The sequence below is a fragment of the Solea solea genome, chromosome 1 (assembly GCF_958295425.1).
Source record: "Solea solea chromosome 1, fSolSol10.1, whole genome shotgun sequence".
NCBI lineage: Eukaryota > Metazoa > Chordata > Actinopteri > Pleuronectiformes > Soleidae > Solea > Solea solea.
This window is the reverse complement of record NC_081134.1, coordinates 32372418-32396619: the sequence shown is the minus strand read 5'-3', so window position 1 is coordinate 32396619 and position 24202 is coordinate 32372418.

Below are 24202 nucleotides of genomic sequence, written 5' to 3'. Positions count from 1 at the left end.
CAAAACAAGATATTTGAGAACACCGTCATCATCATCATTTCCAGGTTTGACAAACACTGATCAATATTTTTCAACATTTTCTTTTCTTTTATGGACCAAGCGAAGACTCTATTATTCGAGTAAATACTCAACAGATTAATTGATTATGAAAATAATCGTTGCAGCCCTAATATGGAGTATTTGCCAGGTGCAAGAGTCAGAAAGGTTACACTATGTATTGTGATAAAAACCCAGCAAAAGATGCCATTTAAAAAAAAACATGATTAGGACAAAATGAACAACCATCCCTGAATCAAATATAAATGTCTACAACAATGTGCATCATACTGCTGAGGTTGGATATAAGTGTGCAGTTAGGTAAAAAATATAATGTATAATATGAACATATCAACATAAATAATATTAATACATAAACTTAATGAGACATGTAACATTGTTGGTGAGCCAGGAGTCTCAGGGAGCTCAAGCTCAACACACCCAATAACAGACAAACCAACTCAACCTAATTAACAACATAACAAATTATATGTTTTACTTGCATAGCCTTATGTCCCACATTGTAAACAAAATCAAATTGAAAACATTCTATTATGAAAGCCTCAAAATAAAAAAGGAAATACACTTCATATGAACCCAAAAGGATCATGTAAATGTACAACAGACAAAAACTAAGCACATTTTAGCTAGTTAGTTTCATAAATACACAATTCAGTTTCAGTCAGTTAATCTGAAGTATTTATTTTTATTTCAATTAACGGAAATGTTTTTTCAATTTTCGTTAAACTATAACAACCTTGATTGGCACCAGCGACCTTCATGTGGTGGATAAAGTAGTAGACAGTGACCTTTCTTCTCTAACAGCCACTTTATTAGTTACACAGGACACACAATGAGGTGACAGGGGTGACACACTGTTTCCAACCAGTATGCTCATTCTCCTCTGGCGATAATGAGGGATTTGTGCCCAGAGAACTGCTGCTTTCAGACTATTCTCGGCAAACCCAAGAGATGCTTGTACATGGAAACCCCCCCTGAAGATCAGTAGTTTGTGAAAAACTCATGCCTGCATGTCATGTTCAAAGTCACTTAAATCACTATTCTGAGCGTCTGAAGCTCGTCGCAGTGTAATTGGCTGATTATATGAAGCAGTTGAACAGCCGTACCTAATAAAGTGGTCGGTGAGTGTATTCATAAATGTGCTTCAATTAAATGTGTGCATTAATCATGGAGACATCATCTTTAAATGACATCATATTATCTTTAGTGGTTGTTGCATGTGTTACAGCAGGAAGGAGGGAGTAACTATGTAGTTTAAATAAACAAAGGTGTAAAATGCCTGTGTGCAGTTACTCAGTTATCGGCACAATACATTTGCACGCAGTTGATCGTAACAGCTAAACATTATGGACTTGCAAAGGTTGCCATTAAAAGGCAAACAGAGACTGAAATAAGTAAGAAGAGAAATAACTATAAAACAGATGAATAAAGTATTCAAACGTGATGACACTTTATACATTTAGGCCAGAATATTTCATAGAAAATCAGTTTACATTTTTCTCTACGTTTAATATTCAAATACTTTTATTTATTTGGCATTTAGTTCGTTTTTTTTTAATGATATCAGATTATAAAAACATGCAATTGTTATGGATACGATAAGATAAACTCTTGTTTCAGATTCCTGTTGTAGCAGTTTTTCAGTTTGTCAAATGCCTAACATTATTTATTACATTTTTTATCATTCTATTATTTTATAGTCATAATACTATTGTCCCTTGTACACCCCAACATTTACAGAACGAACAGTTTACTACGTATTTATTATTCATTACACTCCTCATCTTTACTATATTTTTCATTCTATTCTATTTTTATTCTATGTATATTTCTGTGTCTTGCTGCTGCAGCTGCTACACTCTAAATTCCCAGTTTGGGATTAATAAAGTACAGTAAAGTATAGTAAATGTATTCTATTAATTTAAATAATTTTGAAATGATTCAGTAGCATAGTAAAAAAAATTAAAAGTAAACTGAAGACGAACAGAAAACCTTTCTTGTTTCCTTCCACGGTAATCGTCTCATGATCCTTCAGATTTAACAGCTCCACCTCTGACTACTAAAATGACAGCTGGACACAACAGTTTCTGTTCATTTAAAATGTTTAAATGTTTTATATTTTATATCTCTGAGGTGAAGACAGACTCAGCACTAAGGTTTAAGGTGCATGAAACGACTGTATCACGGCCTTTGACCTTTACATGGAGCAGTGGATCTACAAAAGTACAAAACATTTAGTCACAGGTATACATCTGGAACTAAAAATTACAACACGTCAAGATCCAGAAATGACATCTATGTAGTATTCCTGAAACTAAATTGGGAGCGAATAAAAATGTGAACCTCAGGGGACAAAATGAAAGGGGCAGCAGCATTCTTACAGCAGTATTCATCATTCTTACACAAATTCATCTCGCGAGCCCGATTGGACCTTCTGTTGGGCTGGTTCTGGCCCACGGGCTGTATGTTTGACACACAAGACAAGACAATTTAAAAAAAAAAGGAATAATGAACAAACATATTTGTATCACTGATTTAATACGACTGACTGTGAAGTTTACATAAAAGGCCAATTTCTGATCCATAAACTGCAGACAGGAGGTGATTTGTGCATGTTTTGTATTTAATTATGTGTACTACATTCAAAGAATTAAAGAAACTACTTTATTTGGTGCTGTGTGATAAAAAAAAAGTACTTATAGAAGAAATATTCTATAGGATTTGTACCAAATGGATTGAGTATATAAAAGTGACTAGATCTGATTTTATTTGACAAGACTTTGTGTAAATCTACCCTCTTTTCCAGGTGATGGTTAGAAGGTCAGAGGTGGTGTGCTCCCCTCTTCTGTTCAGTTTGGTTATGTATATATAACTAAAAATATAAGTAAAAATCCAGAATCTTTACAGCCTTCTTCATCCATCCTTCCCTATCTCAAAAGAGAGAGGACGGGCACAAATGAAGGAAAAATAACCGACAAGGGACCAAAAGAATTTGCCTTTCTTAATAAAAAACAAACAAAACAAGTACTTTTATGCAGCTACACGTCTGTCAGTTACTGTATCATTACCAACAATATCTTTCCCAGTAAATCTGCTTTTCTCTTTTAGCGTCTCTGTCAGTGTCTGCCCACCAGAGGGCGCCATCACACCACGTTGCGCCTCGCGTCCTCAGCTATAAGACTACACTACAAAGCCCTCTTTCTTCTCGTGCTCTCCAACTCCTACAGACACAATTACACCAGGATGATGAGAAGCACTTGTTGTGCTTTCCACAGCTTTTGGAGCAATTAATGCCAGCTCACCACGCTGTGCGCTGAGAGGTGGAGGAGAGAGAGAGAGAGGGAGTAAGAGGACGTGAGCACCGAGTGACAAAAATCCCCCCCTTTATGTTTGTCGAGGAGGACGAAAGAGCTGTAATTATAACACTGGAGGCCTCGGAATGCGACTTCATCTCCTCTGTGTGTTCATTTGTGCATCCATCAGGGTTTCACAGGGAACACCACACTCCTCCTGCCTCCATTTGTCTGGGAACAACAGACAAACTACAGCTATTTATTCACAGCACACGGCTCACACAATTACTAGTTATGTGCGAGTGTGTGTGTGTGTGTGTGTGTGATGGTGCCGAGATGTAGAAACTCTTAAATGTGAAAACTCTGATATAATGAGGGCCCTCTGATGATGTGGTGTTGATTTTATCACCCTGAACGGATGAAAAGTGCACGTTATTTTTGCCGTGACGTAAAACAAAAAGAAAAAGCCGTAGACTTAAAGATGCAGTACGTAACCTTTGATGAATTCTCTTGCTGGTGTTATTATTCTGCTCCTGTTTGATTCTTTGTCATATTGTTTGTCTGCCACATCCTTGATCTGAGAACAAACAAGCTAATATTATCAGATCTGACTGAGGGATTGTTAGCGCATATACACCAGCAGTGCAGGGGTGGGCGGAGACAAAAAAGCATTACCAGGTCAAACTGATGAAAGACAGTAGAATTCACGTCTGAAACTTCAGTCATACTCCAACCTAGGGCGTGAACAGAAAAGACGTCGAGTCTTGTGAGGAGTCGATGAGTCTTGCGAGGACTCTTCCCAAGAGTCGACAAGTTGTGTGAGGAGTTGACGAGTCTTGTGGTCGAGTCAGGAGTCGACTATTCACGTGACTCGACTCGACGAGTCTAGACTCGCAAGACTCGTCGAGTGAGGAGTTGACGAGTCTTGTGGTCGAGTGAGGAGTCGACTATTCACGTGACTCGACTCGACGAGTCTTGCGAGTCTAGGACTCGTCGAGTGAGGAGTTGACAAGTCTTGTTGTTACGACCCCAGGGTCATGACTGCTTTTTCCCTGTGTGTATGTGTCTGCATGTGAGTGTGAGACGGGTTGCAGGTGTGCATGTTTTGAGTGATTGACCTGTGTGAATGAGTCTAGGTGGATCCTTGGAGCTGATTGGTCCTCCCGGAAGGATTCTGAATAAGAGGCCTGAACATCGCAGCTGCAGAGGACTTCCTCAAACCACTCACAGCCAGACTGCCAGTAGATGTGTTGTGCTTGATTTTAATAAACCTTTAAAATGGTTTGCTTTGACTTGTTGCTAGTAGTTTTCTTGGGAGTTGAAAAGAGGGAGTCTCATTATGCATGTTGTGATCAGGTTTTCCCCTAGGCCTGGTCGTAACACTTGTGGTCGAGTGAGGAGTCGACTATTCACGTGACTCGACTTGGCGAGTCTAGACTCGCAAGACTCGTCGAGTGAGGAGTCGACTATTCACGTGACTCGACTCGATGAGTCTAGACTCGCAAGACGCGTCGAGTGAGGAGTTGACGAGTCGTGTGAGGGGTCGACAAGTCGCTTAAGGGGTTGACGAGTCTTGTGTTGAATCGACGAGTCGTGTGACGAGTCTTGTGTTGAATCGACGAGTCGTGTGACGAGTCTTGTGAGCGGTCGACAAGTCGCTTGAGGAGTCTTGTGAGGAGTCGACGAATTGCATGTGGAGTATTGAATGAATCTGGTATTCATGTACAACTACAGTGTTTTTTTGAATACAACTTTTAGTTTTTCTTCATTTTAAATTGTTAATAGACTATTTTTACATTTACAGTAAATTGTAAATAACTGCCAGATACTGAAAGTTATTCTGGAAAAAAATGGCAAAAGCACTTACTCACAGGAACATTTTCTGATCCTTTTTATGGTTAAAATCAGCAAAAAGACATTTTGAGTCTTAGGTGTTAAAGTAATTATCAGCATTGTGTGAATTCATTTGGAGTGAATGTTCATGATTTAAAGTTACGCACGACCCCTCCTCTTATTACACTTGTCATGTTGTTTTTTTTTACCACGCAGACATCAAAGTTAGTCGCTAATAATCTCAATGCTACGAGCTTTTAATTTGGCCCAGATCCACGGTGGTCAAAGCCGTTCCAAGAATGTGCCAAGAGAAGTTTTTAATTCTTTTCCCAAAAACTGTCAAAAAAAAAAAAAGAGAAGTGAAGATGAGAGAGGAGCAGCATCTTCTGCCTTTGAAGTTTCAGTCACACTCATGACTCATCAACACATGGCTCAAGGCAAGGTTAGACTGAGTCTCAGCACTGGCACTTCCTCAGTGTTTCTGAAGGTTTCCAGACTCTGGGCCATGGTGTGTCACTCACACACGATTAGTCCCACTGATGAGTACGTTAAGTGACGTGCGCTCGACGGACCTGAAGTTGTGAGGAACTGTGAGGAGAAGTTAGTCAGCAAGTCTGCTAATTTAATCAACAGAGTTTGGAACAAAAAAAGAAGCGGTTTGGACGAAACAGTAACAGCAGGTTTCTTTCCTGCCCTTCTTTTTCCCAAGGTGTCTCTGTTGCCATGGTTATATCATGATGTGTGAACTGAGTAGAGGCTGAGCATTTTTTTTTTTGTTGAACATGATATGATGATGAAAATCTAAATTGAAAAGACTTTGTTATATGCACATAATTATAACACAATGAGTAGAAATATTTTTTACTTTTTTGGAGTTTGGTGAATGTAGGTGTGGTCTACATGGCAATTTTTTTTTCTTTGTAAGGAACTTTATGACTTTAATTGATATATTTCACAGATTAATGCTGTAATGTAATCTACATTTTCCACCCTGTGTTGTGTTTATTTGCATTTTTAGTTTATTTTAAAACTGGGGTTTTAATCTCTTGACTCCAGCCTTTTTCTATTTTATTCCACCCTGTGTTGTGTTTTAGTGTTGTATTTGCATTTCTTTTCTTTTTACATTTAATTTTTTACTTTTATTTTGAAGCAATTTGAGCTGCAGGTTTATAATTAGTATGATTATTATTATTATACTTAGTTAAAAAAGAAAGATTCTAAGATAAAGATAAAATGACAGCTGTTATTGTGCCTGATGCCCACAGAGAGGCGCCATCTCTTAAAAAGGACACATTTTTTTCTATGTCCTGTCAAATTCAGTTGTGTGGCTATTTGGTAAAAACACAGGGAAACCATTGAATATTGCTTTTTTGTGACAATTACAATCAAACAAAACTCAGGCACTAAATAACATCAAATAAATAAATTAATAACGATGATAAAAAACGAATAATAGAATATTTTGACTCGAGATTATATGATTTACAGATTATCTGAAAATAATTGATCACATTTGGTTTTCAGCTTGAAGTGTGAAACGGTGAGCAGCTCTGAAGCATCTGGACGTGGAACAGTGTCCATACAATGATTCAAAGACAAATGAACTAATCTTACAATCGTTCAATCACCAGTGAAGACGGATCATTTACAAGATGTTCCGTCTTTTCCTGCTGCAGCGACGCCTGAATGACTGAGTCCTACACGGACAGACTTGCAGTGGACGTGGTGATAAATTACAGATCATTAAACTGCAGTGTATAAATATTGTGGAAAGGAATGATTCTAATTTTGCAAAATGTTCAAAAGATAGAGGTCAATGACTTATCTAATTTTATCCAGGAATCCAGCACAACGCTGAAATTGAAAGTGGTAAAGGAACAACGATTCTCTAAAGTTCCTCTTAATAGTTATCTCGATTTTCTTTTCGTGGTCTTTTAGAACCATGTAATAACGGAGAGTAAGTCAAAAATAACCACATGGCAGAAAAAGGCGTATGCTGGCATTTTCACATCTGAAAGGTTGGAAGGGAAAAGACACAAGAAAAAACTGAAGTCTCCAGAAATGTCTCCACATTACATTACATTACATGTCATTTAGCAGACGCTTTTATCCAAAGCGACTTACAATAAGTGCATTTAAACATTTGGGTACAAATAAGAGCTAGAAGTAAGTAAGAGCTTCAAGTAAATCAAACTATGAAGTGCTAGTCATAAGTGCGATTTTTTTTTTTTTTTTTTTTTTTTTTCCGTCGTCGTTATCGTCTTAGTCGAGGTAGAGTCGGAAGAAAAAAAGTGGACAGCAGTGTCCACTGCTGTCCACTAACCTTGCGTGTGCTTTATTTTTTAAAGTCTCTTCACATATGTTTACAGGCTCAGGCCGGTTCTTATGATTTACTGATCGAGTGCCACGTGAATGTTTTATTATAGGATGGTGGAATACTACAGAGGGTGAGACAGTGGGCCATAAAAAGCATAATAATAAAGTTTTTACACCAGCCCTGTTGGTCTCTTTAGTGGCCAGCTCTATGTGCTATTTGCTTGAGGTTATTGTCCAACAGTTGTGCTACCAGGGGGTAAAAACACGGATGGTCCCAGCTAGTGAATAGAAAACAACAACAGTATCCTTTTCCTGTTTCTTCCAGCTTCACACAGCATCTCTGGAGCTCAGCCAGAGTGGTGACTCGAGTAACCGTCTGGTTTTTGGTCACATTTGGCTCAAACCTCTGTATAAGAATTGTGGTGGATTATGGAGGACGGTCACTGTGTACGTTCACAATCCAGCAGAATTGTTTATCTGTCTCTGAGCTCTGCTGGCAGTTCTTTACACCTCATGCTCTGGTCATCTGTGAGATTGTCGTGTAATCTGGGTTTTCAAGGTTTGGAAACATCCCAGAGCTGCTCAGTTAAATTAAAGGATTATTTTCTGGAGCATTTTTTTTAAATTAATTTTTTTACTGTATTGCTTTAAAATCCGATTGTAACCAATGAATGTCTTTGATTTTTTAGCTTCTTAAATGTGAATATGTTCTGGTTTCTTTGCTCCACATACAGTAACAAAGAAATCATTAAGTCAAAAATGTGAAATAATAACTGAAGTTGTCCAAATATTGAAATGCACTACTGCTTATACGTTCATATCAACATGTGGACCCCCCTCAAACTTCATCAGCTGCTTTAGCCACAGTTTCTTCAGTTTACCTTGCTCTTCCCTGCATGCAGAGGCTTGCAAACCTCCATCAGACTGGATGTGCCGCGTCTGTACACGGTCACCTTCCTGTGGCTCTCTATATTTCAGGCTGTTGTCGTTAATGTTAAAAAGGTCAACCGTAAAGTCACAGGATAGATGCACTCTGGAGCGTTTCCTTCAAGGACCTCTTTATATCTGGACGCACCCTCCTCCCCTCCATGATGCTGTAGCTATACTTCACTGCGGTGATGAGCTTTTCCTCCGTCTATATCCACATTTATAGATCCATATCTGTGAGTTATAGCTTCAATGTCATGTGACAGAATATCAGACCGACTGTAGGACACACTGGAGATGCCAGTGGGCACACGAGGAGGTGCAGATTTTAGATATTTTAGCGCATCCGCTTAAATTTACAATATCTCGTGAACAGCTCACATTCCCACACGGTCCATAAAGAAAATGGGCTTTTTCTTTTACCTACAGGTGAGACACAGGAGCTACATTGTCTGATAAGTTTGTGTCACTTTGCGTAAATTGATCAAATTGATAAAATAACACATTTAAACTCACTGATGGAAACAGTTGTGGATCAAATTTATGCTGGTGGCACACAGAAACCTCAAAAAACCTGAACTATTCCTTTAAGACCAGTCGTTCTTATAATCCGATCAGATACTATAAATAAATAAAGTCCTTGATATTTATTTGATTTATGAAGCGTCTCCAACACTTGGGATCACGAATGTCTTTTTTTTCTCTACATCTTCATCTTGAAAACTCTATTATCTATTTGTTGGACAAATGAAATGTTTTTCTATTGTTTAGAGCAAAATGTTAAAAGCAGCAGGGGAATCATTTAAGGTGCAGGGTCATTAATCTGTTCAAAAATGTCTCCGGGCAACAGGAGGCACAATCAAACCAACCTTGATGCCACTCTCCTTGGGTTGAAAAAACATTTTGCCTGCGTACGACGTGAGAATCTTTAACAAAACAAGAAACATACATGCAAAAAAAAAAAAAGGATTGTTCTTTAAGAAGCTTTATAATGCACTGGTGAGTGAGTGCATGTGGACTAATGGACTGAACAAATATGGCGTGTTTCCACTTGTGCTAATCGACTCTACTCGCCTTGGCACAGCACGGTTATTTTGCTTTTCCATTAGCGATAGTACCTGGTACTTTTTTTAGTAGCTGCTCTGAGGCGATACTATGCATGATGTCATCAGACTGCCGTGCACTGATTGGTCAGAGTGTTGTCACTGGAAGAGACACAAGAATCAAGCCAGACAATGCCGAACTGTAGATCAGTTAAAAAGACTTAAAAATCCTGAAAAAGTGAGTTAATCTTCATCATGTAGCATGGAAATGTCTAAAATCTCATCTTTTTACAGAGGAGTCTGGTGCGTTTAGCGACAGCACTGCCGGAAGCCGGCGGTCACGAGCGACGGGCCGCATCACAAACCCTGCCACTGTATTTCAATTCAGTGACACCGGTCATGAAGTCTTTTTAATGAACTGATTCTAATGAGTCAGTTCATCGAAAGCAACTGCTTTAAGGCCCTGGTATACGCCCGGGGACATGCCGCACGTCGCATTGTGCGTCACATATCCCTTGCATACTCTGGCGACAGGGTCCTGTAGTGTCTTGACTTCACCATCGGGTGGCGGTACAAGTCTGGAGGCGGGGAACAGGACACATTCCTACCAAAGAAGAAGAGAAGGATGCTACGGCTCCCTCTGACACGTCTGGTTCGAGCGGCTCACAGACTATCCTTGGCTTCTTCTGCTGTTGAAATGTTTTTTTCTGCTCGGTGGGCGGGGCTTATACTCCACCTACTGGTGGGGCGGAAATTAAGTTTGCACATGCGCTGTGCACGCGCACCGTGGACCACAGTATACCAGTATGACAAGTCAATAGTTTGTGTGTACCTCGTATAAAACATGGCGGTTTCATGATGACTCCGCCCACCGTGAGGAGGTACTCTGAAGTAATGGAAAACCAACCAAACCCTGTAGAGTTGAGCTGAAGCGAGGATGTACTATGTAGTGGAACAACACCAATATGTGCTACAAATGGTAAACTCCAAAGGCCTCTTATGTGGAGCGTCATTATTCACTGTAGAGTAGGTCACACACAGTCCTGCTTCTGCCCTCAGGTTTCAGGTTATTGTCCATCCACGCTTTAATTTATAGAAACATAAGTGCAGTGAGAAGGGGGGAAAAAAAAGGAAGGAGGGAGAGAGAAAGTAATGAAAGAGCATGAAGGTGAGCGTCAAGGAGACCGAGAGGACAACGGCTGGGTTTTTACTCACCAATTTTTTATCTGTGTTTATTATGGGCTGCCGTACCCTTTTAGGACACTTGGCAACACTCGGCACCGGGTCTCATAAATATGAATCTTTTAAGTCTACGGAGCGGATGAGTGAAATATATGAACTGAGGGAATGAGAGAGCACATCGTCCACAGTGCCGCTCCCACGTCTGCACTTCATAGCCGGACTGCAGCCTCTTCTATGCTGTGGTGATGAATTCAAAAGGCTGGAATGTGTATTGTGCCGGTGGACGGAGAGAGCGTTCAAGCCAAGGTGTTTGCATCGCGGGGGGTGGGCCGCAGAGTGGAGAGGGGCTGAAATGTAATGCATTGAAAATGAAATGAAAAGGTGACAAGGGATGAAATGTGACATGCGGCTGCTGGGGCCTGGGAGTCACCTGTCGAGACTCTATATTAGGAGTGTGTGTGTGTGTGTGTGTGAGTCTAAGTGCATGACATTGCACAAGTGCAGGCTGAGTGGGTTATGTGATGCCGGCTGCCTCTGCTCCTGTGACTTCCTCTTCCATCCTTCAGTCCGGGGCCTGATGGAGATTAAGGGCCATTAAAGGCTCTCTGCTGCATGTGCAGTTTCTATTGATCACACCGACTCAACCTACTGTAGCCAATGATCCGATTACAAGTGTCGTACCCCACCGTCTCTGTCCCCTCCCCCCGTGCCTCGTCTCTCCTCCTCCTTGCCCCACCCCTGCGCGGCTCTAGACTCTCCGAGGAAGGTTGTAGCTGCTGCCTCTGCTGATGTCAGCAGTGGGGTTTACCCACAGGGCCCTCGCACACACCCACACACGCCTCTGAATATCTGCTCGCTCAAGTGTATTGTTGTCTTTTTACCCATTCCTCGCTTCTGTGCTCTCGCCATCTCACAGTCCCATCCGAACACAGCGGGGTCTGTGATGAACCTCTGGGGTTTTTTTACAGGAGAGACGCGGTGAGGTTGTTATTCGCAGAGCTAAATGAGTTGAGACAGTCTGGAGAGGCATCGGCTCAGACCTTCAAGACCCCCGACCTCTCCGATCGCGCGCGCGCGCCCCCCCCCCCCCCCCCACTATCTGAGCCATCTGTGACACCACTGTACTTATAAACACTGACAGAGGCTCAGAGAATTCTGCTTACTACACTAATGCTGCTAATTCAGGGGGATACCGACTCAAGGGGCAGCTTATTCCCTGTTGTTTCAAATTCCATCGTTTTCATCCACATCACGTTGGATGGATTATCACGACATTCAATATAATAATCCCTTTTTTTTTACATACAAGTCAACACATTTGTTTCAAGACCACGTAAATACAAACTAATGACATTCACATCCACCTCACACGTACTTTGTGTTTGGTGCCATTCTCACTAAGACTAAGACTGCAGCGATGATGAACGCTATTAGCTAACTATCCCTTTGTATAATATGTCATATATATATATATATGTTTGTATGTCCTACATATGCTTGTGTGGTTGTATTATTGTATGTCATGTTTATGAGTCGCACTGATGCTTTTACACAATTAAATGATCTTAATTTGACTCAAACTTAGTCATGTCACGCTTCCTATTTGGAAAATAGTCGAGGAAAAGTTCAACGCGAGTGAGTCCAGAGCTGCAGCTGTGTGACGGTCACTAAACTGAGCGGTTAGCGCTCTTGTCTTTGCAGCAAGAAGACCCGGATTTATGACCCGATTGGAACAAGGGCCTTTCTGCATGGAGTTTGCATGTTCTCCCCGTGTGTGCGTGGGTTTTCTCCGTTTCCTCCCACAGTCCAAAAACATTCAGTATGGGTAAATTAGGTGAAATTGGACGCTCTAAATTGACCGTAGGTGTGAATGTGAGAGATGGACGTTTGTCTCTAGGTGGCCCCGTGATGGACTGGCGATCTGTGTACCCCGCCTTTCACCCTATGTCATACATAGAAGATGGATGGACAGACAAATACCTCAAGGACAGTTCAAGTTATATATTATATTAGTGCCCACGCAGCACAGATCTGTGGCACAGGTGCACCCTTGGTAAATGTGCAGTGGGAATTCCTTATATGGACATCCTGGTGGTGTGTGTTCTTATGCATCGTTGAGTCAAAGTTACGATTAATTCTATGTTTTTTAACAAAAAAACGGGAGTAGCGAGTCACAAAATAGAACGTTTTTCTTTCGAGCCAAGACAACTTTAAAATGTGATGTACTTCCAAAATTTCACAAATTCAATTTTTGGGAAAAATGGGAAAAAAAGAAATCATTTCATCAGATCGCCTGTAGGTTGTGCTGACAAGAAGGATATAAGACACATTCTTATAGCCTGTGTATATGCATTTCTGTATAATGGTGGGGGGGAAAAAGCGGCCTAAATAACTCTGTGTTCTAAGGGTTAAAAAAAAAGAAAGAAGCAAAGTCATATGATGTGACAGAACTGGGTCTGCTGCCAGTCACAGCTGTGTGATAGGACTTGTTCTCTGTCCTGGTTCTCTCAATCAGCTGCAGCAGTCAGGGATTCACAGGAAGCAAAACAACAAAGAAACAACACACGCACACAGAATAACTGGAACTACATCAAGTCTCCACAGGATCACTCACTACAAAGGCAAACATGCTTGATTTACTTACATATATATATATATATATATATATATGCGATGTATTTCTGAAGCCCTAATGCTAAAGTGGACCATATAATGTATAATATGCCAGTGTGACACTTTGATACCCTGCACATTCCTTAAGGCCAGAAACAGGAGGTTGAGGACGGTTGAAAGCAGCTTCACACTGTGGATGAAAAGCTCGCTGTGATGTGCATCCAAGGAGCGAGACCACGAGAGTCCAAACCCTGGAGATCATAAAAAAAAAATAATAATCTGGCAACAACACAATTAAATAACACACCTGCATCAGTGCAGAAATCATCTGGCTTCCAGATTACGTAAAGAAATCAGAGTGGTGTGTGTGTGTGTGTATGTGGGCTTTGATATTGTGCACACAGGCTAGGTACAGGCACTGACCTTCACGGCTACCGCAATTACATCATAGGCAGCTCCTGCCTCTCATGCATATTAATACGGGTTCTGGAGGCATCACCCAAACCTTTGATTCACTGGGATGTGAGTGCGCCACGGCATGACCCGCGTGTGTCTGAACACAAAGCATTTGCAGTGTTAGGGAGAGCGTGCACGCGCACTGTTCTCTGCAGGTGGATGAGACGCACACACTGTGGGTCTGAGTGTGTGTGAGGACGAGGATTCGACATATAAGAAGCACACAGAATTAGAGCCAAAGGTTAATCACAATCCTTCTCCCCCATCTCATTCTGCAGCGCTATTATTATTATTGAACTAAATGGGGTCGCTGTCATTTTAACACAGTAGGACAATTTATTTTGGGAGAAGATATTTTTAGACTCAGGCAGCGGAGGCTCGAGTTTTCTTCTGTGTTTTCTTTGGTTTGCAGTTTGGTTAAAACAGAGAGAGTTAAGGTTCCTGCTACTGTAGTGTTGTCCATTTCATATTTCCACACGGCTGTCGGAGCAACGACCTTTTCTGCCAGTAGAGGACGTCGTTGTTACAACATGAAGCTAAAAGCATCCACACACCACATTGTTCTGGATTAAAATGATTCACAATCACACAGATTTATTCTTCAACTATATGGGGGGGGGGGGGGTGTTGCAATTAAATATTTAAACGTATAACTCAAACGCTGTTGGAGTTTTCCTGTGATGCCATTTTAAGATTTTTTTTTTAACTGGGCTGCTCCGCAGAGATCTTATTTAAACCTTAATTTAAAAACATAATTTGATGACTCACTATCCGAATTAGTAAATGCCTCTTTGCATGTGAAGCCAAACTGCTCTGTTTGCCATCATTCCATAAAAAGGCCCGAAGCAGCATTAACTTCTCAGAGCTGTGAAAGAGCTTTTCTCACCAGGGAGCCAATCGGGTACTAACCATTATATGAATTGGCTCCAGTCGCTGTCGCTGCTGCTGCTGCTCTGATGGTGTCATGCCTGAGCATAAAACAAATAAATAACGTGTGAATAATGAAAAGATTGATTTCATTTCTTTAAAGCTCAAATTGAAAGGCAAAACTCAACCGATCTGATCGCTGCTGCCGTCGCAGCCGCAGCAGCAGCAGCAGCAGCAGCAGCTTTTCCCTCATATTAAATCTCCGTAATGAGTAAATTAGTGGCTCTCCATCTGTGACATTGCAAACTTACAGTCGCACATGCTGACTACATTCACACACTCCTGCTGGGCGTGTTGGTGTAGAATAAACACACAGATTATTTCACACACATTTACAATGCACGCCAACAAAGGGGGGGGCGGTGTGGCGTTTTATAGTTCGCATATAGACTGTAATTCACACACACGGAAATGTTGGCATGGAGAAGTCAAAAATGGACAGGTCTTTAAAGAGTTGCTATTGATCGGCCTGCAAACCCCCAGCCACCCCCCCCGCCCTCTGTGGTTACATTTCTTCCTGTGTCATGAAGTGCACTGTAACATATATCTCTGAATCACTGCACATTTGTCATCGATTTACCTCGCCCCGCACTCCCGCGTCCATGTTTTGGCGTCGGGGTACCGTCGAGCTTCCTCAAGAATCTCTTGATACTCTTGAGGAGCCGTCAAAAAAAAACAACCCACAAACAAGCTCCCCCCTGTGTCTCTGAAGACTTTTCCGTGGCCTAGATTCAACTCAAACATTTAGAGCACATACTTAAAAGTAAACAACACTTGCTTTTTTTATTTTATCTGTTGTGTATAAACTGGTCAGGGTGGGGAAAAAAAACAAGGGGCATTCAAAGCAAAAACAACGTGCGACAGACACCGTGTTGTTAATTGTAATTAAAAGATGAGCGAGCACATTGTTAAGCATACATTTGACTGAACATACAGGCAGCCTAAAGGAGCCTACGAGTAATTGCAGGAAAAACTAGCAACCCGTAATTATGGCCTCAGCCATTAACACTTTATCTGGGTGGAATAAAACATATGAGAATTTAAATTTAAATCACCAACTCCTCGTTATTCCTCCCCTTTATGTGTCTGTGTGGCTATATATAGATATAGAAAAGATAGGAGGTATAAAACACAATCACATTAACACACACACACACACTTATACAAAGCAAAACACAGGGATTCTTCACGTGCGCACACACACACACACATTTACATATCATCTGCAGCCATCTGTTCTAAATGATAGGTAATTAAGTCAGGCCTCCTTTTGTCACACTGGCTGCGAGGCTGACGTGTACTGTAGAAGCTCTTCAAGCAAGGAAAAACGCACGGGAATCAAGGACTTCACAAGAACAAGAGGACAGCAGTGAGTGAGTGAGTGAGTGAGTGAGAGGACAAGGAGGAAGTGATGTTTGTGAATGATGCTGTATGAACCTGGAGAGGCAGCAGAGAGAACCATTATGATGATAGGAGAGAGGGAAAAACTGGAGATGATGGAGAGAGGACATGCTGGGTCAGAGAGGACACACACACACACACACACATATATATATAAATGTGTGTGTGTGTTGGACCGTGCCGTCAAGCTCACCTACAGTTTTCCCGATCAAGGTCAAGCTGCATCTCACAGAGAAGGCTTTGCACCATGTGGGCTGGAATAAAGGAAAAAAAGGTGCAGCTAATATTGGCGCTAGCACGTCCGAAAATAGCACGCTACATGTTTATTTTACTTCACACGTGTTTCACATTGTGTGAGAATTAAAAAAAAAAATAACAACGTTACAGTATAGCTTGATGTCGGAATGTAGGAGTTGATACTGGTCAAAAAAAAAGAGGAAAATAACAAGCGCAGACTGTGAAAAATGGAAATAAAAAAGCAGCAACAATGCTTCAAATGAGTCGCAGAGGTTTAAGGCCGGACATAAATGTGTGAAAAGCTGAGTTTAAACGATGTAAAATGACACTGAGCCTTCACTATAACTGAAATAGCCCAAGAAAATGTGACAAATACACGTGATGTTTACATTAAAATGACATTTTTCGACTCAAACAGTAGAAGCCTTTTCTTAAATCCTCTCTCCTCCACCTCTTTTCCAGCCATACATGCTCCCAGTCACCCTGATATCCAGGTCTGTCTCGGTTACAGCGGCGCGGTGCTATAATTAGCCAGGTATCTCCTGCAGTAACGACGAGTGGGAGAGAAGCCCTGCATATACCTGCTCGAGCTGGAGACGACTCCGGTGACAGAGCAGCAGAATCAGCAGCAGCAGAATCAGCAGCAGCAGCAGCAGCAGCAGCAGCAGAGGAGCACTGCTTCTCATCAAATGGGATAATTAGTGAGTGTATGGAGATGTGATAGCAGGCAGGAGGTGACAGAGGGCACAGGTTTGTCTACAAGCTCATTTCCTCTGCTCAAACAGTCAAACGGTCGAAGCTGAGCAAGCACACGAGGAAAAAGACATGAAGGGAACAAAAATATCTTTGTCAGAGGGGGAAAAAACACAAGTGACAGGCATTAATAGGACAGAGGAGGATCATAAGGTAAAGGCTGGATGCAAAAGTGATCAGCAGATCAGCTCAACACACTTCAGGGAGCATGTGGTGTGTATGTGTATGTGTATGTGTATGGGTGTGGTGCAGTGAGGAAACACTGACAGATAAAACCTGATGCAGCAACTCTCTGCTGTAGGAAGTGTGTGAGAAACAGAGAGGGAGAGAGGGAGAGAGAGAGAGCGAGAGGGGAAAAAGTGATATGATCAAGATCTTGTAGATGATGATGATGATGATGATGATGATATCTAGACCTCACATCTGCAGTCAGCAGCATCCCCTCGACCCCGCAGTATCCTTCCCCAGACACCTGCCTGACATGTGTGCACTGGTCAGCGGGACACGAGCACACTAATGCAGCTCTCAATCGCTCTCAATCACACACACACACACACACACACACACAAACAACAACAAATGGCTGCTGTCTGATTCCACACACGTATGACTACAGCACAACATACATACACTACAGGTTATGGTCGTATTAAATATGGAGACACATAACCCTGTACTGGCTTTTCTGCTAAAAAAATAAATAAAGGAAAAAAAGCTTTGCCTTTGAAAGGTCTTTTTAGAAGCAGCAGTGGCAATAATAGGGGTTTTAGGCCAAATATTTCAAAAGACTCAGCAGAAGGTGATTTACAGCTGTATTCAAAGAAAGCTATCAAATCATATAGCTTCACTAAAATGATTCACCATATGTCATGTCATTTTTACACACACACACACACACACATACACCCTGATAGGTTTGGAAAGCTATATTCTTTTTAGACACTTTTCTTTAACTTCCATTCATTTTGACAGCCTAAACAAAGCATGATCGCTAACCTTAACCATAACCAAACCACAGTGCTCCAGGATCTCAGCCCTAAGCAAACGGCTATATACTCTTTGTGCAGTACATCAGATGCACTTTCATAAATAAAGATTCATTGAATTGAATTAAATTGAACCAGGTCTTGCAGAAATTAGGTTTCTGTCTCATTGGGAACGGGTTTTGGTCTCCATGAGGACTACTGGTCCTGACAAGGTCACTGACAAGGTCACTGACAAGGTCTGTTTATGAAACAGAAGGTTAGTAAAGTGTAAATACACACAAGTACATTTACAATATATATGTACACACACACACATAGACACACGCATGCTGTAAATGCATCCATTCCATATTAATATTATGTATATAAACAGTAAGTGATACACGCACACACACACATATATATATATATACATACTGAATGTATACAATCACCACAGGGCTGCAAATAATGATCATTTTATAAATCTGATATTTTCTCTCTCTGCCGATTATTTTCTCTATTATATACAAAAAAAAAGGAAAAATCTGTGTTAAACTTTATAATGATGACATCATATCAACATATTAACTTGTCTCTCACAGAGAAGCAAAGAAACAGGAAATGTTCAAATTTAAGAAGCTAGGAAAATAGAACTTATCACAACCAGTAAATTAGTTATCAAAATAGTTGGTGATTAACCTAGTCAATTACAAATGAATTGACTAATTATTGCAGCCCTCAATCACTAGTAATTAGACAATGAGTCCGGTTTATGCTGAGGTGTAAAATTCTGGGGCTAAATAAAAATAAAACGTGTGTTAATGTCACCAGAGCAGCACGGTCACATGTTCATCACGCGAGGCTGCATCGATGACAACAGAGGAAGTCACGCCTCCGTGTGTTATTGGGTCTAAATGTTGAACTGAACTCAAACATCAGAATGTGCAAAATACAGACGGACGAGAGGAAGAGGAAGAGGCGGAAAAATGTTTCTGCTCGTCCGTGGTTTTTTCCCAGCAAATATCACGGTCAGTAAAACTGGCTTAGTCACACGTAGAGAGAGAGAGAGAGAGAGAGAGAGCCGAGGGTGTTAGAGGAAAATCAATGGCTGGATTGCAGTGTAAGGTCCTCTGGGTGAGGTAAACATATTTTGTTGTACACTCTGCCTCAGGAATGTTGCAGAAATGCCCCCCGAAGACGGGAAAAAGTGTTCAAAAAACCAAGATCGCGCACACACACACACAGAACAAATACGTTATTGATATTTTTGCCACTAAAGGTGTGATTACCTACGATGTGACTGGTTGGGAAAACGCTTGAACCCACGTGACCTTCATCCCACAAACTCACGGAACGTACATCCCAGTTCTAATCTGAGAGAATCTCACCCAAAATCCCTCCTTTGAATTATTGAGGAGAACCACGGCAGCTTCACTCTGATTATCCTGCGATCGATCACGCCTCTCCTCCTATAATATCAAATGCCTCTGGCGATCGATCCGGCCAATCAGAGGAGCCGCTGCGGCCGCGAGCGCGGCGTGTATTGTTCTGCAGTGTTTACATTGACACCACTTTGGCGAGTGTGTGTGTGTGTGTGTGTAATAGCTGTGTTTATGCTCAGGACAGGCGCGTGATTGCTGATAGACTGAGACGCTCCTGTGTGTTTTCCGCTGTCTGGCGTGTGTCACAGATAATTCCACCTCTTTGGTTCTTGTTGTTGTTGTTGTTGGCAGGACAATCAAGTTCAGCAGAGATTTCATAAAGCCCAAGGATGTGATTAGCAGCTTTTTCACGTGCATTGGAACATACTGTGATTCTTTTTTTTCTTTTTCTTTTTGAGATTGAGACAAAGAGAAGATGTGAGTATCTATAAAAAGATAAAAAGCCATTTAACATTTCATTAAAAAAAACTGTGCAAGAGTTTGTACGATGTAGAAATGTCTGAACCGGGGCTACGAAAGCCTGAGGGAGCTGATTCAAGCGCTCACACTCAAGTCAATTCATTTCACCCCCCCTTCCCCTTTTTTTCCTTTTTTTCACAGGAGACTGGAAGTGACAGCGACTTTAAGTGATTTTTCTTTTACAATTACATGCTGAAAAGTGAATCATCACCTAATAACAACTCTGACTGAGTGGAAAAAGAATGAAAACAAACATATTATATATGTTTGCCTGTAACCCCGCAGTTATACAAGGCACATATGATGATTGCAGCAGGCGCCGGGCTATTATTTTGCAAAAATGGAACGGAATGACGTGCGATTATTGTGCAGAATCACACTTAAACCTGCACTGCTATGCTTGTTGCTATACGGCACACCCATGGAACATATACGTTGACGTAAAAGGCTCAGATTCTACCTTTAATTTCTCCCGTGGGCCACTTTACAAATACCTGCACGAAACAACACACACACAGGCTTTCTGCAGTGGGATGGATGTATCCACATGAGCCAGATGATGGCACTCTTCTCTCTGTACCCGGCTGCTGGATGCACCCCCACCCCGCCCCGCCGCCGTGCTTTGACTACACGATGCAGTTGGCCTCATTTTAATGATTTAAATCACTTGAGGTCTGCTGCCACACATTTTAGAGGCTTGACTGAATTTATCCTGGTTGATAGAGATCAATGCCCTCAGCCCTGGACGTTGCCAGACTACAGTAGAGGGGAGAGACCTCTCCAGCTGACATGATTGGATACAGCTCTCCGCTCTGATTTTACTTTTGATCCCGCCGCTCCGACTCTGGCCCCCAGGGACACATGAGTGGAATGGAGCGGTATAGATAGAGCAGAATGCCACGCAGTCTTTTCTATCTCGCTGGTCAAGTCAGTCCTTTTTTATCCAGATGCGGTACTGGAATGAGGAGTGTTGAAATGTGAGGGGTCCTCGTAATTCATATCAGACATTTACATGCTCTGCACAAGCAGGAATCAAAAGCAAGAAATAAACACAACAGTCACGTGTTGCCAGCTTCCTAATGTTTTGATTTCTACAGTAAAAGTATGCACGTACTTGCACGGGAGTGTGAAGTGTTCACGCAGAAGGGCAGAGCGTGCTGGAGGCAGAGGAGGAGATGATACAAGTGTAACGTCTGCAGAAGAGGATCAGGGGCTTACATCGTGTTAACACACTCAGCAGATCACATACGTGATCAAACAGCCCACAAACGCGGCGAAAAGGTCGTCGTCAAAAATATCGCTTTTATCATTTTACGCCCTCGCTCGGGTCCTAAAAACACATGGAAGCGCCTCTGAGCATATATACTCACCATCCCACATGTGTGATCAGTCCTCACACTGCAAAGCTAATGATTTTTCCCAGAGGCTCGCTCCCTGTGATTGGGCACGCTCAGTTAATTCCCCGTGTTGACCCAGAGCCCGCTGCACTATTGATTATCGGGGGCGGCAATATGTGCGCGCTTCACCAGTGAGCCACAAGGGGCACAGCGGGGCTGGTGAGCGCAGCGACAGAGGGCATCGTGGTGTGTGCCAAGGTCAACTGAAGGACGTTAGCGAGTGTGCTGCAGAATTAGAGCCTTTCCCCGAGCGAGCGAGCGAGCGAGCGAGCGAGCGGGCGAGGGCCGTGCTGCAGAGAGGGGAGCAGAAAATAGCACAGCTGAGGGAGACACACACACACACACACACACACACACACACAGAGAGAGGGAGGGAGAGAGAGAGAGAGAGACATGCAGGGGGGGGAGACCGAGCTCCATAAATTTCACTGTTCACCCAGTCACCTTTGCTGTGAAGAGAAACCACCAATTTGTGCTGCCTGAAATTTTTTCCGCGGCAGAGGAACAGCTGAGGGGATGTGGAGCGCGGCCGCTCACAGCTCACAGGGTTTCAGTACACAAAAGGCAGGGAACACTGGAAGAACATTTCACGTTGGCGTCACTTTTAGAATCATAAAACGCTTTGTGTGAGTGTGCGTGAGATAAGATAATCCTTAATTTAATCCCATAATGGATATAAGCATTGTACAAATGTGCACCCACACTATGTGTGTGTGTGTGTACTTGTTGTATTTGTTACCTCTTTAGGACCTTTTCTGGCATAAATACAGACCTTGTCAGGATCCCAAGTCCTTACGGAGACCAACACTTGGCCCTCAAGAGGCAGAACCTTATTTATGAGGAAAGGGTTAAGGCTTACTAAGAATTGTGGTTAGGCTAGGATTAGGCATTAACTGGTTATGGTTAGGGTTAGGGATATGAGGATATGAATGAATGGAAGTAATTGCAGAATATTGGTGCGTGTGTGTGTACAGGTGTCTGAATGGCACATTTATTTTCCATTTCAAAATAACACTGACATGCGTCAAATTATTTAGAATTACTAAAGAAAAAGTGTCTCACACTCAGGAGGGTTTATTAGCAGAAATTGAAGATACTAGGCCACACTGTGCTGTTGTCTTGCAGTAAAACCACACAGGTTTTTGTGTGTGTTTCCTCCCACAGTCCAAAAACATACAGTGGTTACATGGATACACTAAATTCACAATCGGTGTGAGTGTGAGAGTGGATGGATGTTTGATGTTTGATGTGTTTGCCCTGCGGTGGACTGGCGACCTGTCCAGGGTGTGACTCCGCCTTTCGCCCCCATGTCAGCTGGGGTCAGCACCAAACCCTGGCTACCCCGCGACCCTCGTGTGGAATATAAAATGGTAGACGGTGGATGGATAAACATACCAGTTTGTTTACGTATGTGTAACTACGTTGGTGCACCCTTGGTAAATTGCTGTGAAAATAATATACAATAACTCCTTATATGGACATCCTGGTGTTTATAGGTCACATCTTCAGGCGTTACAAAAAACACCTTTGTTTGTGTTCTTATGTGTTGTTGAGTCAAATAAAAAAACGGTAGTGATACTTGTGCAGAAGTCACAAATTCAATTCGATTTAAAAAAAATGTTTTAACTAATTTCTGCTCAGTTGTGTTTATATAGTTGGTGAAAATGCGGAGAAAAAAAAAGAATTGCCTATAGGTTGTGCTGATATAAAGGATGTGAAACACTCTATATTGCACATTCTTATATCCTCGGTATTTACGTTTATATGTGGAAAAAACAGCCTAAGTGCTCCGAGTTCTCAGGGTTAATGGAAACAGAAAGATGCTTTGTGGCAATGGAAGAAAAATAAAACGCTGATATAATTTCACACACTATAAGGAAGAACCTGGTCGTGATTTATACCCGAGTGCACATAAAAACAACACCTACCAGCAAACAATCAGTACAGGACTTAGCCTCCACACACCTGATTTACTTAGTGTTTGCTCGTATACATTTGTTTGTGCATTACAAATGAGGTAATTATACAGTTTGCGTTGAAAGTTTTGATCTGGAAGTGGACTACATGATTATCCACCAAAAAATGAAGTCAATTGGAATAAATGGAAACATTTAATGTAAAAAAGGTATTTTTCTTGATTTAAGTCAACCTCATTTGGCAAAATATTGTAACAGCAGCCTACTTGAAAAGTGTAAGATTACTTTCTCCTATCATATACCATATTTTGTGCCTCCTTCCTTTATTGTTTCCCTTCTTTCATTCTTTTTTTTTCCACAGTGTCATCTATCATGGGAAATTTGACCCACATTGTGTAATTGAACGATCAATAGCGCCGTGATCGCGAGGGACGTGTCCAGGCCCAAACCCCGGCTACCATGACTAATTGAGATCTGTTGTCTCAGATGTGTGCGGGGACTGCGATATGTCCTCTACGGACCGAGACGCACCAGAACCAGTTCAGTGACTCATGTGAAGGAAAAAAAAAAAAAAAAAGAAACGCTGGCGAGTCACATGGTGTGATTACTTTCGCTTCAGAAAAAGTTGAGGAACACGAGCAATTACTATGCAGATAATAAAATTTCAATTTCACCATTAAATGACTTTTTCCCTATTTCAATAATAAAAACAAAAACTGCTGTAATTGGAAACATAGTTTATGCAAGTGTATAATTATTTTGGAGGATATAAGGCTTGGTGGTTTTATTGTTTAAAATTAGACTGGCAACATTAATAAACACCTGATTTTTTTGGATCTGTATTAATCTATTGATGGATTAGTGACATGTAAAGTGAATGAGGCTTATATCTTGTGACGTTTAACCCTTAAGAGTTCCTATAGGGACATTTTGTGCCATTCCGTTTTTGTCAACACTTTGTTTTCACCTAACCCTCAAAATG